The sequence below is a fragment of the Panthera uncia genome, chromosome X (genome assembly GCF_023721935.1).
Source record: "Panthera uncia isolate 11264 chromosome X, Puncia_PCG_1.0, whole genome shotgun sequence".
NCBI lineage: Eukaryota > Metazoa > Chordata > Mammalia > Carnivora > Felidae > Panthera > Panthera uncia.
Genome location: NC_064817.1, coordinates 38,704,896 through 38,721,162, shown reverse-complemented (window position 1 = coordinate 38,721,162; position 16,267 = coordinate 38,704,896). Strand labels below are relative to the sequence as shown.

General features: G+C 47.8%; 1 long non-coding RNA gene across 1 annotated transcript; it reads right to left on the bottom strand.

The window, feature by feature from the left end:
* Positions 1–1,392: 1,392 nt before the first annotated feature.
* LOC125932151 (uncharacterized) lies at positions 1,393–14,306 on the bottom strand. The gene is made up of 3 exons (XR_007460543.1): positions 13,512–14,306; positions 8,043–8,098; positions 1,393–7,576 (listed from the first exon to the last, which is right to left on the bottom strand). It is a non-coding gene; the product is annotated as an uncharacterized LOC125932151 (long non-coding RNA).
* Positions 14,307–16,267: the final 1,961 nt, after the last annotated feature.

Sequence of the window (16,267 nt, the reverse complement as noted above, 5' to 3'; positions counted from 1 at the left end):
TGTGAGTATGCCCTATAAGACTGCCATCTTCGTAGATTGGACAGAGCCTTTCCTTGCTGGTCTGATGAAGTAAGCAGCCATGTTGAAAACGCTCATGTGCCAAAAAACTGCAGCTGGCTTCTAGGACCTGAGGGCACCCTGAGCTAAGACAGTAGGACTTGAGTGGCAAAATCTTGGAGGCAAGTGACGAGAGATAAACTGAGCTTTTCCCCACAAGGGGGGTCACTGGTAAATGGCATGAGACAAATTCAGAGATGGGGAACAGCCAAGTGCCTGAGGTACCAAGGAGAGCTTTCAGGAGAATTTTGTGCCAAGGTGACCACACTTGGAGTTCGGATCCCAGCAGTGATGAAGGGCCCTGGAAAATACCACAAGACTCTCAGCTGGAATCTCTGAAGGACTTTAGGAATTAGGAGGAAGTGGCTATAGACCGGATCTTTAAAAGATTGATGCCCCAACTTGAGTTAGCTCACCACCTAACTGAATTAAGGTCATTTATATAATTAGCCTGTCAGGAACTAAAGCTCATCTAGAGTTTCTACAATTTCTCACGCATTGTGGTATTCAGTCAGAAATTGCTGGGGCGCCTGGGTGGCTCAGTCGGTTAAGTTTCCAACCCTGGGTTTCGGCTCACGTCATGATCTCCCGTTCGTGGGTTCGAGTCCCGTGTTGGGCTCCGCACAGAGCCTGCTTGGGATTCTCTCTCTCCCTCTCTCTCTGCCCCTCCCCCGCTCACTCTGTCTCTCAAAATAAATACATGATCTTAAAAATTGCCGGGCGCACCCTGAGTCAAGTTAAGAAAAAAAGTGAACAGTAGAAGCAGACCCACAGGCAATTCAGACATAGGAGATACAAGTCATGGTCTTTAAGTGCATAATATGAACAAGAAAACATAAAATGAGGAAATTCGTCAGAAAATGCAAATTGTTTCCAACAGTCATTTGCTTTTTTGCCTGGTACTTTATTTTCCTGGAGTTTCCAATTGCCTTCTGTTTTTCCAGAGTCACAAACCTACCATTTAATGTATGGATTTTTTTCCCCCTCTGGTATTAGAATTCATCTTAAAAGCACCTTAGGTGCCTTGGAAGTACTTTGAGGGGGGTGGCTCACAGCAGAGGGAGGAGTGCCAGTAGCAGGCTAGAAACTTCTCCAAAGAATAGTTATCTGCAGAAGGTGGTATTGCTATGCTCCCAAATGCTCACGGACGGTACTGTGACTCGTATGCAGGGCCCTTCCAGACGCTCCATCCATCATTTCTTATCTGCCACAGCCATTTCTTACCTTGTCGAGCTCAGTAGGACAAGCTAGGTCATCTAGCCCAAGGGACCGTGCCCATGGTAGACCAGACCCATTTCCAAGTATACCCTTGCTCCACACTAGCACTCGGCAGTTTTGTGTCATTCAGTAAATGGTCTGGAGCAGTGTGATGAAATGGCGTTTCTGGTCCCTACCAGGGCCCAGCAGTGGTTTCTCCAAAGTGGTATTCTCAACTGCAGATCCCATGGCCTCGCACCAGACTCACAGGGACCTGATTCTCCCGGGGCAGCCTTTCCCACCACTGACGCTCATGACAACCATAGGGTCAGCCACCTCATATGGTCCAAGCGACAAGGCTGCTTGCGCTACAGCCTGCGCTTTCCTGCCCTGGGCCCCGCTCAAGGCTGGCAGCCTTCTGTCACCTGGTGCACGGGCCGGGGAAGCATCTCTAGGTGTGGACTACGTGACCTCCTTTTGTGAAGTGGAATTTTGTGTGGTTGAGCTTGCGGCAGTTTAACCTCATCATCCCCCTGTTCCAGCTGGTTTCTGCAAGGGCCAGGATGACGGGTTAAACAGAACTATGATGAGGACCAATAGGAGTGCAGGATCTTACCGCACAGGCCAGGGACCCAACAGGGACATTCATCCAATGACCAAGGTGCAGTGGGCCGCTGTGAGTCAGACTTAGCCGGGACTCAGCCCCCGCACCCCCTCTAATCGGAGGGCCATGATGATGCTTGGAGTGTCCGGGTATTAAAGTGAACCCAAAAAGCCATGTCTAATAGTCCTAAAAACATCTGGTCAGTGCGCGGTCGCCCCAATAAATGGCCATAGGTTCAGGAATGGGGGCGGGGGGCTAGGATAAGCATTATAATCTACCCCTGCTACAATGCTGTAGGATCCTTCCTTTGAGGGTCATGGGCTCCTCTCCAGACCATTGGTTCCAGATCTAAAATTTGGCTCAGATCTGGGAACTGAGCAAGGGACCCTTACTTTTGTTTTTAATTTTTTTTGTTAATGTTTATTTATTTTTGAGAGAGAGAGAGAGAGCAGGGGAAGGGCCAAGAGAGAGAGAAGGAGACACAGAATCGGAAGCAGGCTCCAGGCTCTGAGCTGTCAGCGCAGAGCCCGACACGGGGCCCGAACTCATAAACCGTGAGATCATGACCTGAGCAGAAGTCAGACGCTCAACCGACTGAGCCACCCAGGCACCCTGGGACCCTTACTGTTTGATGAAGCAATTGCCCCCAGACTCCTGCTCTTTGAATGTTGCCCTTTTCTGATCATCCTGTTGAACAGCTGCCCTACTGACTGCCCATCAGTTTTATTCCTGGAGATGCCAGGCTTATCAGCAGAGTCTGTATAGACAAGGAAAACTTAATGAGCTCGAGGGTGTGTTTAGGCTTTTGCCATTTAGTGTGATGTTGGCTGTGGGTTTTTGTAGGTGTCTTTTTATTTTTTGGAAAATTTTTAAATAATCTGTACACCAGGCTTGGGGCTTGAACCCATAACCCCGAAATCAAGAGTGACCTATTCCACCAACTGAGCCACCCAGGCGCCCCAAACACGAGGCCCTTCTATGGAAACCAAAGAACCACCCATGGCCGATGATTAGATCGTAATATAAATCAGTCTCTGAGTCCTGAGGATGGCCAGTAGAGAAGATTTCGAGATGTCGGGCTCGAAGCTCCTTCAGATACAGCAGGGGCAGTGGTGGCAGTCCGACGGGCCCTCCTGGTTTGCAGTTCAAATATCTCGACATCTTTGAATGGCTCACACAGCAACGGGCATGAACACTGCCTCCACGTGAGCTGTGGTGGTGATTTCTTGGAAGTTTACATCATGTCGTTCGTACTTAGTTTGCAGGGCTTCAGGAAAAAGGGGCAGCTTTAGTCTTCAAGTGAATCCAAATTAAAGAAATGTGCGTTTGGAGAGTTGTAGTCAGGCACCAGAAGAAATCAGGCTCTAGTCCAGTTTATAATAAACAGTATTAGACCCTAACAGTTACTCAGGTAGGTCATTGAAACATGTTTTTCTTCTATAAGCGCCCTAATTTTTGCCAAAGATAGGCAAGTTACCATTTGTTTGTAAAATAAGTCTGGGGGCGCCTGGGTGGCTCAGTCGGTTAAGCGGCCAACTTCGGCTCAGGTCACAATCTCACAGTCCGTGAGTTTGAGCCCCGCGTCGGGCTCTGTGCTGACCACTCAGAGCCTGGAGCCTGTTTCAGATTCTGTGTCTCCCTCTCTCTGACCCTCCCCCGTTCATGCTCTGTCTCTGTCTCAAAAATAAATAAACGTTAAAAAAATTTTTTTTAAATAAGTCTAGTTTTATTTTTGTTTATTTATTTTATGAGAGAGAATGAGGGAGACAGAGAATCTCAAGCAGGCTCCACACGGTCAGCACAGAGCCCGACGCAGGGCTCTAACTCCCCAACCATGAGATTGTGACCTGAGCCGAAATCAAGAGTCGGGACACTCAAATGACTGAGCCACCCAGGTGCCCCAAACTAAGTCCAGTTTTAACAACTTGGCCTAATTATTTACATAAGCTCAGCAAGAACAGTGACTGGCCATATAGGTTCTTTTAAATCTGCTTTGTTGGTGGGCACCTGGGTGGCTCAGTCGGTTGAGAGTCCGACTCTTGGTTTCGTCTCAGCTCATGGTCCCAGGGTCGCGGGGTTGAGCCCTGGGTCAGGCTCCAGGTTGGTCTCTGCGCTGAGAGTGGAACCTGCTTAAGATGCTCTCTGTCCCTCCGCTGCTCACGCTCTAGAAAAAAAAAAGAAATAAAAGAAAAAAATAAATCTGCTTTGTTGGAACTTTTCATAAGGATTTCCTAGACTGAACTTTTAATAGCCTCTTGAGGCCAGAAGCCAAGCCAAAACACGCACCAAATCCTTGCCAGGCTTTTTCTGCAACCCCTGCAGATTTGGGTGAATTCTTCTCGGGGAGGGGGGCCTCCCCGTTTCTGTCGCTCTGTCTTGTCGAGAACGCCTTCCTTTGTAGTACTGTGCCCTGACATTTCTAGTAGCCTCGGCTGTCCTGAGCACTGATCTCTTTCTCCACCCCATGAACCGCTGAACTCTTCTTGGGATCCCCCCCTCCCTACATCACATCTTGCTAAGTGCCTCCCAGCAGAGAGCCAGAGTGAGGGGCCCACCTCATTTACCTTTGCACTCTCAGCTTCACAATCCCGCATGGCCTCTGTCCACTGTATGAACACTGCTAACCTCATGGACCGTATCGGTGCCATCTAGTTGTTTACTGTGGGGGGGGGGAGAAGTTTAGTCCTGGCTCCTCCATCACGGCTGGAAATGGAATGGTAGGAGTTTATCACTCCTGCTTGGGATTCGCAGAGCTTCTTGGCTCCCTGGCTTAGATCTCTTTCAACATACGTGCTTTATTTACCTTTTGGCTGTTTCCCAAATGCCTCTCGAAGTTTGCTTCTGGTGTTCTGCATTTCGCCCCCTCGCTTTGGGACAAGCTTGTTGTCCTCAAAGTCACGAATCCCGTCTTCTGCTATGTCTAATCCACTGTTAAAACCCATACACAAGGAGTTCTTGGTTACTGTATTTGTTTTCAGTTATAGCATACATATTTTACCCATTTTTAGAGATTCCAGCAACTTTCACCCCGTTTGTCTTTTCCTTTATTTCTGTTATATTAATGGATACTGAAAAGTGCCTTTTGTGGATTCCAGCATCAAACTCGTGTGGGTTTTTTTGTGTTAGTTCTCTACTGCAGCTGAAACAAATTCCCACAAACAGTGGCTTAGAACACCACCCGTTTACATAGTTCTGTAGGTCAGAAATCCTGGCGGGCTTGGCTACTCTCTGTCTCACAAAGTGGGAATCAAGGTATAGTCTGGGCTGGGTCTTAGCTGGAGGCTGTGGGGAAGCATCTACTTCTAAGTTCATTCAGGTCATTGGCCGAATTCAGTTCCTGTGGCCGAAGGACTGAGGTCCTCATTTTCTGGCTGGCTGCCGCTCTCAGATCCTGGATGAGGCTCACGGATCCTTCCCCACATCAGCAACAGAGAATCCCTCTCGTGTTGGATCCCTTCCACACCTTCGAATCTCTGACTTCCTCTTTTGCCACCCAGCTGGACAAAACGGCCTTTAAAAAGCTCCTATGAAAAGATGAGGCAGGGCACCTGGGTGGCTCGGTCGGTTAAGTCCTGGCTCTCGGTTTCGGCTCAAGTCACGATCTCACGGTTCGTGAGTTTGAGCCCCGTGTCGGTCTCTGCACGGACAGTACACAGCCTGCTTGGTATCCTCTCTGTCCCTCTCTGCTCCTCCCCTGCTCGCTCGCTTTCTCTCTCAAAAGTAAATAAACTTTAAAAAAAATACAAAAAAAAAAGCTGAGGGCTACCCAGATAATCCCCCTTTGGGCATAGAATATAGCGTAACCACAGCTATCATTATATTCACACGTTTCACCCAGTCAAAGGGCTGGGGGGGGGGGGGCACGGATTATAAAAGGAAGAGAGTCCGTGGGCGTCATCCTTAGAAGCATGCCTACCACAATTGTTCATTTTGTCCCAACAACCGCATCTCTCTGCCTTTTCTCATGTCTAGTAAGCTTCTGTATCAGACGGCGTATGTTAAAAAACCGTGGAGGTTACAGGTGCCTGGGTTTGCCTTTTCCTCATTCAGCAGACGAGGCCTGGGACCGATCACCTCCGATAGAGCAGGGTCAGACTGCTGGGTGAAGATAACCTAGCTCTCCCCAGCACCGTTCCTCAGGCTGTCCCTGCTGCGCTTCTGCCCAAGAGAGCCTGTTGGCTCTCTGTCTCCTCAGACGTGAGACTTCTGGAGATTTAGTTCCCCCTTCATAGGTACTGAGCTGAGCTCTTCAGCCTCCTCCTCCACGATCGTGCGGACCTCGTGCTCTGTCCAGACTGTTTGCAAAGCACGCGACACAAGAGGGCTCACGTTGTGTTTCTGGCCTGGGCCCGCTAACCTCCTGCACCATCACAAACTCGGCAAGCACCCCCTGGACAAAGGCAGTCATGCTCCTGGAGCTCTTTTCGTTTCCCAGTTGGCCCTATATAACCTCTACAAGCTCTTCTGGATCTCTACCCGCCCCTCCTGAAAGTCCTTAACCCCGGGCCGAGCCCCATCCTCCGCTTGCCCCCAGATTCAGCAGATGCCTCCAGATAACGGACAGCGATCATCCGCTCACCTGGAAAAGGCACTTCACTCTCTAGAATTTTCATTCCTCGAGTCCTCGTTGTTACCACGGCTCTGCGATTGCCCAAAGGCATTTTTCTTTGCAGTTTCCCCTCCCTCCCCCCTAGCCGTTCCAGCAAGACTGCTGGCCTGGCAAGACCAACTGTAGTATACGTGGGAATGCGAGTCTGCTTTTTGCTTTCTCCTAAACGTTTCAACCCAGCACAAAACGGAGATAGTAAATAACCACGCAGGATGTCCTCACCTTGCTTCCACTGGGTGAGGTCTGGAGGGATGAAGGGCACTGAATGTCAGTTAGAGGAGATGGCTAATGCTCGCTATGTCACTTACTATCTCTGAGTCCTAAACACAGTCCTGGGGCACCTGGACGGCTCAGTCGTTGAGCGTCTGACTCTTGGTTTCAGCTCAAGTCACGATCTTGCAGTTCGTAGGTTCGAGATCCGCATCAGGCTCTGCACTGACAGCACAGAGCCTACTTGGGATTCTCTCTCTCTCTCAAAATGAATAAATCAAAACTTTAAGAAAATAAACACACTCCTTATGATGGTTTCTTCAGCTATAAAACATCAGGATAGCTGTTTAGTTGGGGGATGTGGGACTGTCATTATCCTCCTTAAAATTGTTGCCAAAAAGCAGAAAAATCCATTAATGTAATATTTTTATAAAACTAAAGAGCCTTGGGGCGCCTGGGTGGCTCAGTTGCTTAAGTGTCTGACTTCGGCTCAGGTCATGATCTCGCGGTTTGTGGGTTTGAGCCCCACATCAGGCTCTGTGTTGACAGCTCAGAGCCTGGAGCCTGTTTCAGATTCTGTGTCTCCCTCTCTCTCTGCCCCTCCCCCACTTGCACTCTGTCTGTCTCAAAAATAAACATTAAAAAAAAAAACTAAAGAGTCTTTACTTACATAGAGAAGTTTAAATTACACTTTGAACACCTTCCCCACGAGTAATATTTAGAGACTCTTTGTCTTATAGAAACAAAGTCTGTGCTTGGATAAATGATTTTTCTGAATGTTGTGAATTCTTGGCCGCTTGGATCTTTCTGTGCTTCCCTGTCTGCGGATGCAGTCTGCCACACAGGTTGGTCTTGGCTTTCCCTGGGGTGGTCTAGCTGGTCTTCAACTTGCCTGAGTTCTAGGGGGAAAAATGCAATAAATCATCATTTCTACTCTATATAATGTTATGGGATAAAATTAAGTCATAAATGTCCTGCTGCGCACTCCTATCAACGGGACTTGGGCTGACGTAAATGGGCTCTCCCTGCGCCCCCTGCCACCTCCTCTGACTGGAAATACGATGAGATGCTGGCCAGTATTTAAAAGACTTAATACACAGACAGGCTGAAGATCAATGAAGAATATTATTATGTGATTTAAAGTGAGGGGTGAACAGAAACGGATGACGTATGGCTTTGCAGTTGGGGGATTAAGGCTCTAATTCGCGAGTGGAGTGGATTCCAGGCCACAGGCGGGCAAAGAACTAGAACCGAGATACTGCCTTAAAGCCGGAAGTCATAAAGGACATTGCAGCTTTTAAAACAGGAACTAGAAAGCTGTCACCCCCTGGCTGATGAAAACAGTAAGAATCAGGAGTCACTTACAGGAAATGAGAACCCAAGTCCTGTGCCACAGGCAGGCATGCACTCCACACGGACATCTGAAGCAGAGTACAAAACCCAGAGGTTGAAAAATTCCTGACAGCTGGTCCTGCCTTAGGGAAACCACTGGGCCCCAGCAGTGGCACGGGCCCAACAGTTCGGCAGGGATGCCATCATAACGAGCACACAGAATTTCCATGGAAAAGAACTCTCACTGAAAATGAGTTCACAGTAAAAAAATTAAAAACCTCAAAAGGAGGGGCACCCACGTAGCTCAGTCGGTTAAGTATCAGACTCTTGGTTTTGTCTCAGGTCACGATCTCATGGTTCGTGAGTTTGAGCCCCGCACTGGGCTCTGCACTGGCAGCACGGAGCCTGCTTGGGATTCTCTCTCCCTCTCCCTGTGCCCCTTCCTCATGTGTGTACTCTCTCTCTCTAAATGTAACAAAACAAAAACCTCAAAAGGAAAGGAACCATGAGTTGAAACTTCTGTCCACAGAAAAACCTACATGTGTAAATGACAGCTTTATAGCAGCTTTATTCACAGTGGTCCAAAACTGGAAGCAGCCTGGATGCCCTTCAATAGCGGCCGACTTCGGCTCAGGTCATGATCTCACAGTTCGTGAGTTCGGGCCCCGCGTCGGGCTCTGTGCGGACGGCTCGGACCCTGGAGGCTGCTTCAGATTCTGTGTCTCCCTCTCTGCCCCTCCCCTACTCGTGCTCTGTCTCTCAAAAAATGAATAAACGTTAAAAAAAAAAGATATGGAGGAACCTGCAATGCATATTGCTAATGGAAAGAACAGTTACACAGTTAGATAAACTGATCCATTTAGTGGAATACAACTCAGTGACAAAAAGGAAGAAACTACTAATACAAAACCCAGATAAATCTCCAGAGAATTATACTGAGTGAAAAGAATTGATCCTGTAAGATTACATACTGTATGAGTCCATTTGTTAATGTTCTTGAAATGAAAAAAATTACAAAAATGGGGAACAAATTAGTACTTGCCAGGGCTTAAGGAGGGGGTAAGGGTAGGGGTGGGAGGAAGGGATATGGCTATAAAATTCCTTATGGTGACAGAAATGTTGTGTATCTTGCCTGCATTAATGTCAATATCCTGGTTGTATTTTGTACTATAGTTTTGCAAGATGGCACCAGTGGGGGATACTGCCTGAGGGTACAGGAATCTTCCTGTATTATTTCCTATAAGTGCATGGGAATCTACAGTTATCTCAAAATAGAAGTTTAACTTTATTGTTTTTATTAAAAAAATTTTTTTTTAATGTTTATTTATTTTTGACAGAGAGAGACAGAGTACGAGCTGGGGAGGGGCAGAGAGAGGGAGACACAGAATCTGAAGCAGGCTCCAGGCTCTGAGCTGTCTGCACACAGCCCGACACGGGGCTCGAACTCACAGACCGCGAGATCATGACCTGAGCCGAAGTCAGACGCTCAACTGACTGAGCCACCTAGGCACCCCTAGAAGTTTAACTTTAAAAAAAAAACCACACAAATATTCCAGAGAGGAATGGGGAAGCAAGACAACAAGAACCAAAAAAGAGAGGACAAAAAGAAAAGAAATAATGAAATGACAGGCCTAAACCTGACAAGATACATAATTACATAAAATGTAAGACTAAGAAAAAAGAGTGATATTAGTTAATCCCTAAAAGCATTTGCGACATTTAGTACCCAGTCATGATAAAAACTCTCACAAAACCAGTATTAGAAGATGTCCTCAACTGCTACCTGGCATCTGTGAAAACCCCTACAAGCTGAATTATACCCAGCGGTGAAAGAATGAATGATTTTGGCCCAAGGTCAGGAGCAAGGCAAGGATGTCACTCTCCCTATACATAGGCAACATTGTACCAAAGATCTTAGCCAGTACAATAAGGCAAGAAAAAGGAATAAAGGCATCCAGATTAGAAAGGAAGAAATAAAATAGTCTTTATTCACAACTATAGGATTGTTTATGTAGAAAATGCCAAACTTTCAACAAAAAAGCTACTAGCCCCTAATATGTATGCTTAGGAAGGTCCTAGGCTACAAAGTCAATATAGAAAACTGAAATGCAAAAAAATGAATACATACAACACACTCCCACCATTAATGCTGTAGGAATATACAACAGGAATAACAAAATATGTGCAAAGGCCTGTCCATTCAAAACTGTAAAACCTTACTGAGATAATTCAAGAACACCTGTAAATGGAGAGTTTTACCATGTTAATAAATCAGAAGAGTCAATACAGCTGGCAGAACTATAATCCACAGACTCAATGCAATCTCCAAATCTGCAGGCTTTTCCTCACAGAGATTGACAACCAAATTCTAAAATTTATATGATGGAAAGAGCCTAAATGTCCATCAACTGATGAATGGATAAAGAAATTGTGGTTTATATACACAATAGAGTACTACGTGGCAATGAGAAAGAATGAAATATGGCCCTTTGTAGCAACGTGGATGGAACTGGAGAGTGTTACGCTAAGTGAAAGAAAAGCCATACCGAGAAAGACAGATACCATATGGTTTCACTCTTATGTGGATCCTGAGAAACTTAACAGAAACCCATGGGGGAGGGGAAGGAAAAAAACCAAAAAAGAGGTTAGAGTGGGAGAGAGCCAAAGCATAAGAGACTCTTAAAAACTGAGAACAAACTAAGGGTTGATGGGGGGTGGGAGGGAGGGGAGGGTGGGTGATGGGTATTGAGGAGGGCACCTTTTGGGATGAGCACTGGGTGTTGTATGGAAACCTATTTGACGATAAATTTCATATACTGAAAAAAATAAAAATAAATAAATAAATAAACATTAAAAAAAATAAAATTTATATGAAAAGAGCAAGGACCTAGAGTTGCCAAAACAACTGTGAAAACAAACAACAAATCTGGAGGACTCACACTACCTGATTTGAGCACTTAATATAAGGCTGCAGTAATTAGCACAATGTGGAATATGCAGATAGACTGATACATACGTATTCAACTCATTTTTAGGAAGGGTGCTAGGGAAACTGGGAAAGAAGTCTTTTCAGAAATGTTACTGAATCGAATGGAAAGGAGTATGCAAAAAATAAGAATATAAAAGAATGTTGACCCTTACCTCACACCGGATATAAAAGTTAACTCATACTGTTAAAAACTGAGAACAAATTGAGGGTTGATGGGGGGTGGGAGGGAGGGCAGGGTGGGTGATGGGTATTGAGGAGGGCACCTTTTGGGATGAGCACTGGGTGTTGTATGGAAACCAATTTGACAGTAAATTTCATATATTAAAAAATAAAAAATAAAAAAAAAAATTAAAAAAAAAAAAAAGTTAACTCATTATCCACCACAGGCTTAATTACAAGTACCAAACTGTCATCTTCTGTTAGAAAAATTATGAGAAAAATCTTTTTTACCCTGGGGTAGAAAGAAATTTGACAAATAGAACACAAAAGCATCAACCACAAGAGAAAAACTTGCTAAGTTGCACTTTATCAAAAATAAAGATGTCTCCTTCAGAAGACACTGTTAAGAACAAAACATGCCCCAACTTGGGAGGAAACACTGGGAAAACACATAGAAGATAAAGAGCTTGCAACTACAATATATAAAGATAACAGATACTGTATGTGTGTGCATGTATATAAAGATATAGGTGTATATAAAAGGTTGTAAAAATAGCAACTTAATAACAAACAAAAAAGGCAAAAGATTACAACAGATACCTCGCCAAAGATGAACAGATGGCGGAGACAAGCACGTGGCAAGATGTTCAACATCGAGAGTCGTTACAAAAATGCAAATTCAAGTCACGGTGAGATACCTTTACACACCTACACAAAAGGTGTGTTGTTGGTGGGAAAACCAAATGGTAGAGCTAGTTGGCAGAACCCTCTGGAAATGTCTTCTAAGTGAAACATATGCTTACCATATGACCAGGCAACCCCACTCCAGATATTTATCCAAGAAACAGAAAAACATATGTCCACATAAATATCTGTACAAGATGTTCACTAGTTTCCTTAAGAATAACGCGAAACCTTAAACAATTGCAGTGGGCATTAGGTGGTCCACAGATAAACAAACCGGAACATTACTTGGCTATGAAAGCGACAAAATAACACAATGTGCCACAACATGGATGAAATTAAAAAGCATTAAGCGAAAGAAGGGAGCTGCATTCGGCCATATACTAAAAGATTCATTTCTAGGACTTTCTAGAAAGAATTAAAGTACAATAAAAAAAAAAAAAAAGATCAAGTCTGGGAGTGGAAAGAGTAGTTTAAGAATAAAGGGAACAATGGTTTTGAGGGGGGAGTGATGAAAAAGTCTAATATCGTGGTGATGGTGGTGGTTCCATGACTCAATCTCCGTCAAATCCATGGGACCGTACAGTGAAGAAAGGTGAACTTTTTCTTTTTTTAAAAAATTTTTTTAACAGTTCATTTATTCTTGAGATAGAGCATGAACGGGGGAGGGTCAGAGAGAGAGGGAGACACAGAATCCGAAACAGGCTCCAGGCTCCGAGCTGTCAGCACAGAGTCTGACGCGGGGCTCGAACTCACAGACCGCGAGATCACGACCTAAGCCGAAATCAGACGCTCAACCGACTGAGCCACCCAGGTGCCCCTAGAAAGGTGAACTTTTGATATATAAATTATATCCCAATAAATATCACTTAAAAAAGTGTCATATCAGCATAAATATATAATGAAAATGCATGAAAAATATATATAGGGATTATATTAAACATGATGACATACAATCAAATACCAGATGGTGCTATGTATGAATTTATTTTTTATTAAAATACCTATTAAGCATTAAACACAAACATAGTTAAATGATATGCCTGTGAAAGTATTCAGGGGTGAAATGTACTGGTCTCTGAAACTTACCAGGAAACACATCACAAAAAGAAAGGGGGCTGATAGGGGCACCTGGGTGGCTCAGTCCGTTAAGGGACCCACTTCGGCTCAGGTCATGATCTCACAGTCCATGAGTTCGAGCCCCGTGTCAGGCTCTGTGCATTGCTACTGTCTACACAAATGTTCTTTGCTGCTCCCTACACTATTTGAGACAGTCCAGTATACGGTGTTTATGTAACTAAAATTATTTTAACCTTTTTAAAGAAACAGATGAGCTATTAGAACACCTTACCCTGGAAGTGCAATATTCCCACTTGTCCTGTGAGCCTCCCCTCTCGGCCCTGGGCTCTGAGTCTGTCCTGTGAGCCTCTTCCCTCTGCCGTAGGGTCTGGGTCTGTCCTGTGAACCTCCTCCCTCAGCTTTGGGCTCTGGGTCTGTCCTGTGAGCCTCCTCCCTGGGCCCTGGGCTCTGGGCTGAGGCTCCTCCTCCTAGGACTCTGATAAGAGCTCTCTTGTTCCTAACGACGCAGGACCAAAGGATCCAGAGACAAACGCATCTCCGTTGGGACCATGGCCACAGCACCGCATCTGTCCCTGAGCCAGGGAACTCACCTTCTGAGGCCTCGACTGGCTCTTCTGTAGACTAGGAAGCCCAGGGGCGGCCGAGCCGGAGCCCGCAGGAGGTGAGCAGTGGTCTCACTGATGCGCCCTGACCCTGGAAACAATGACCGCACAGGAGATGCAGTGAGCAACCTCTCTGAGGCAGTGAAAGTGAGGAAAACCCAGATGGAATACTTTATGGAAGCAGCCGCAAGGCCTCGGTTCAGTGTTAAGAGTAAACGCTTAGTAGCAGCCTAACTGTCGCCAGACAAGGAGCTAAGCACTGCGTCATCCCATAAGGGTCCTAGCTGTGGACTCGAACTGATTGCCCGCTCTGTCGCTTTGATTCATTCAGTGAAAAAGTTGAGTGCCTACTGTGGGCCTGTCCAACGTGTTGCAGGTACATCAGTGAACAAAGTAATCAGAGTTCCCCGACCCGGCGGAGCTGTGTTCTAGCAGGGCAGGCACACAGCAAGCACAAAGTTGATACATTTCGGGAACGTTCGTTAGAAACGCATAGGTGCTAGAAGGATCTCCCGGGGTTTTCTAGCCGTGTGACTCTGGACAGGCTACGAGCCTTTCTGTTGTTGCTTTCTCGCGATATAATGAAGACAATCGTAGTACCTACTCACAGCCCTCGGGAGAATGACCATGCACCCCAAGGGCGCCTCGCACGTACTAGACACTCAGCAAGCGGCCGCTGAACCTGACCCACCGACTCAATGACAGTATCACTGGCTGTCGCCCCCGGCCCGTCGCCCACACTCAGCCCAGGGCCCCGAGGTCGCAGGGGCGCGAACCTATCACCCCCACCTGCCCTCCGGCCCGTGCCTGCTCCGCCTCCCGGTACTTGGCTACCAGAACCCGACAGCCAGGTCGGATGACAACAAGCGGCGCGACCTCGCGCCGCCCTCGGGTCAGCGGAGCACTTCCGCTCCCGGCGCCCCGCAGCCCGAGGTCGGAGCGCGGCGCACGCGCACGAGCTGCTTCGGGGGCCTCCACGGCCAATGGCCAAGATGGCGCGAGTCGCGGCCAGTGATTCCGACGGGGTTCGCCTGGGGCACGATGTAGGGACCGGAGCGGGCGACCGTTTTCCGGACGACTCGCACGAGAGGCCGGGGGGCGGCGAGGGGCCGGCGGACGGTCGCAGAGGCCCCGGTCCCGCCGCCTCCGAGGCCGAGGCGCCGTCTCCCGCGCCGTCTGCCGCGCACCCTCCATCCCCGGGAGCCGCGCTCTCCGCTGCCTTCAGCTTCTCGGAATGAGAAAGGGTAGTGGGGCCTGCTGCCGTTCTCAGCGGCACATGGGCGCCGCCATCTTGGGGGCGGGGCCTGTCCCTGGGAACCGGGCCTGCCCCAGGGGTCAGAGAGCAGAGGGCGGGCTCCGTCGGGGGAGTGGCCCGGAAGAGCGCTTGGGAGCGGGCGGGGAGGGCGGGCGATGCGCGCAGTGGGAGAAACCCCGATGCCCGAGTCTCCTGAAATAAATCGTGTTACTCCCAGGGTGCGACCCGGGGCGTCCAGGGAGAGTCTGGTGTTTGCTTTTTGATAACACCGGGTAAAGTAGCCGAGCGTGTTGTTCTCTGTGCCGGCCGGTGTGCCAGCCGGTGGCAGCATGGCCTGCTGAAAAGGCCTGTAAGTGTCTTGAGGAAAGTTTTCTGGTTCCCGCCAGGGTCTGGGGAAAGAGGCCCAAGCGTGTGCTGCCCCTGGAGCTGCCTGCCACGAAGCAGAACTCTTTGGTCCGGGCACCGCAAGGTCCCAGCTCAGATCCACCCGATTGCTTCTGTGCCCGAGCCAGCGGGTGCCAGGCACTGTTGCGAGAAGCACGTGACAAAACCGTCGTGGAGCCGTCATAGGCGTATGGGATCTCCATTGGAGCATACTGCTCTGTCCCTGTCTTTCCCTTTCCCCTCCGAGGTAACTGACATTCCCGGGTGGTTTGGATGCATCAGAGCCCAAACTTCCACCGCAGAGTTCTGGGAAGTGAGTGTCCCAAGCCTTGTGTAGGAGTCCCAGGAGAGAAGCCTGTTTGCCCTCAGGGGAGTGGGCATTGCCACCAGTGTCAGTTCTTTGCGCATTTGTAAGTGATGCCAGTCCTCGAGAGACCATCGTATTTGTTTCTAGAGGAGAGGCGACCTGCTAACCTTTTCAGACATCGGTATCAGGAGACCAGAAAATTAATATGATAGTGTCCCAAGGACAGTAGAGAAACCCCCAACTGCAGAAGGACCTCGTCTTTGGCCTTAGTCAGACTGTCCCCATACCCTCATAACACAGGAGCAAGTTGATGGGCATGTGGTTGGTTATTGCTCACGCAGTGCCAGTTTTTCCTAGCAGTGAGTCAGGCGACTAGCAAGTAAGAAACACGCCAAGCTGGGGCGGCTGGGTGGCTCAGTCGGTTTCGTGTCTGACTTCGTCTCAGGTCGTGATCTCAGGGTTGGTGAGTTCCAGCCCGGCATAGGGCTCCATGCTGGCAGCTCAGAGCCTGGAGCCTGCTTCAGATTCTGTGTCTCCCTCTCTCTCTGCCCCTCCCCTGCTCACGCTCTGTCTCTTTCTCTCTCTCAAAAAGAAGTAAACATTCAATAAAATTAAATTTAAAAAAGAAAGAAACGCCAAGGTGCCCCTCCAGCCCATACTATGCCCCATACTCAGCTCAGGCTTTCAGGTTCTTCCTGAGGATTACCTGGGCAAACAGCGATTGATGGTTCAATCAATCAAATCAGTTGATTGTATCTCTTAGAGCCCGGGACTTGACCCATGTCAGCCACCTGGCAA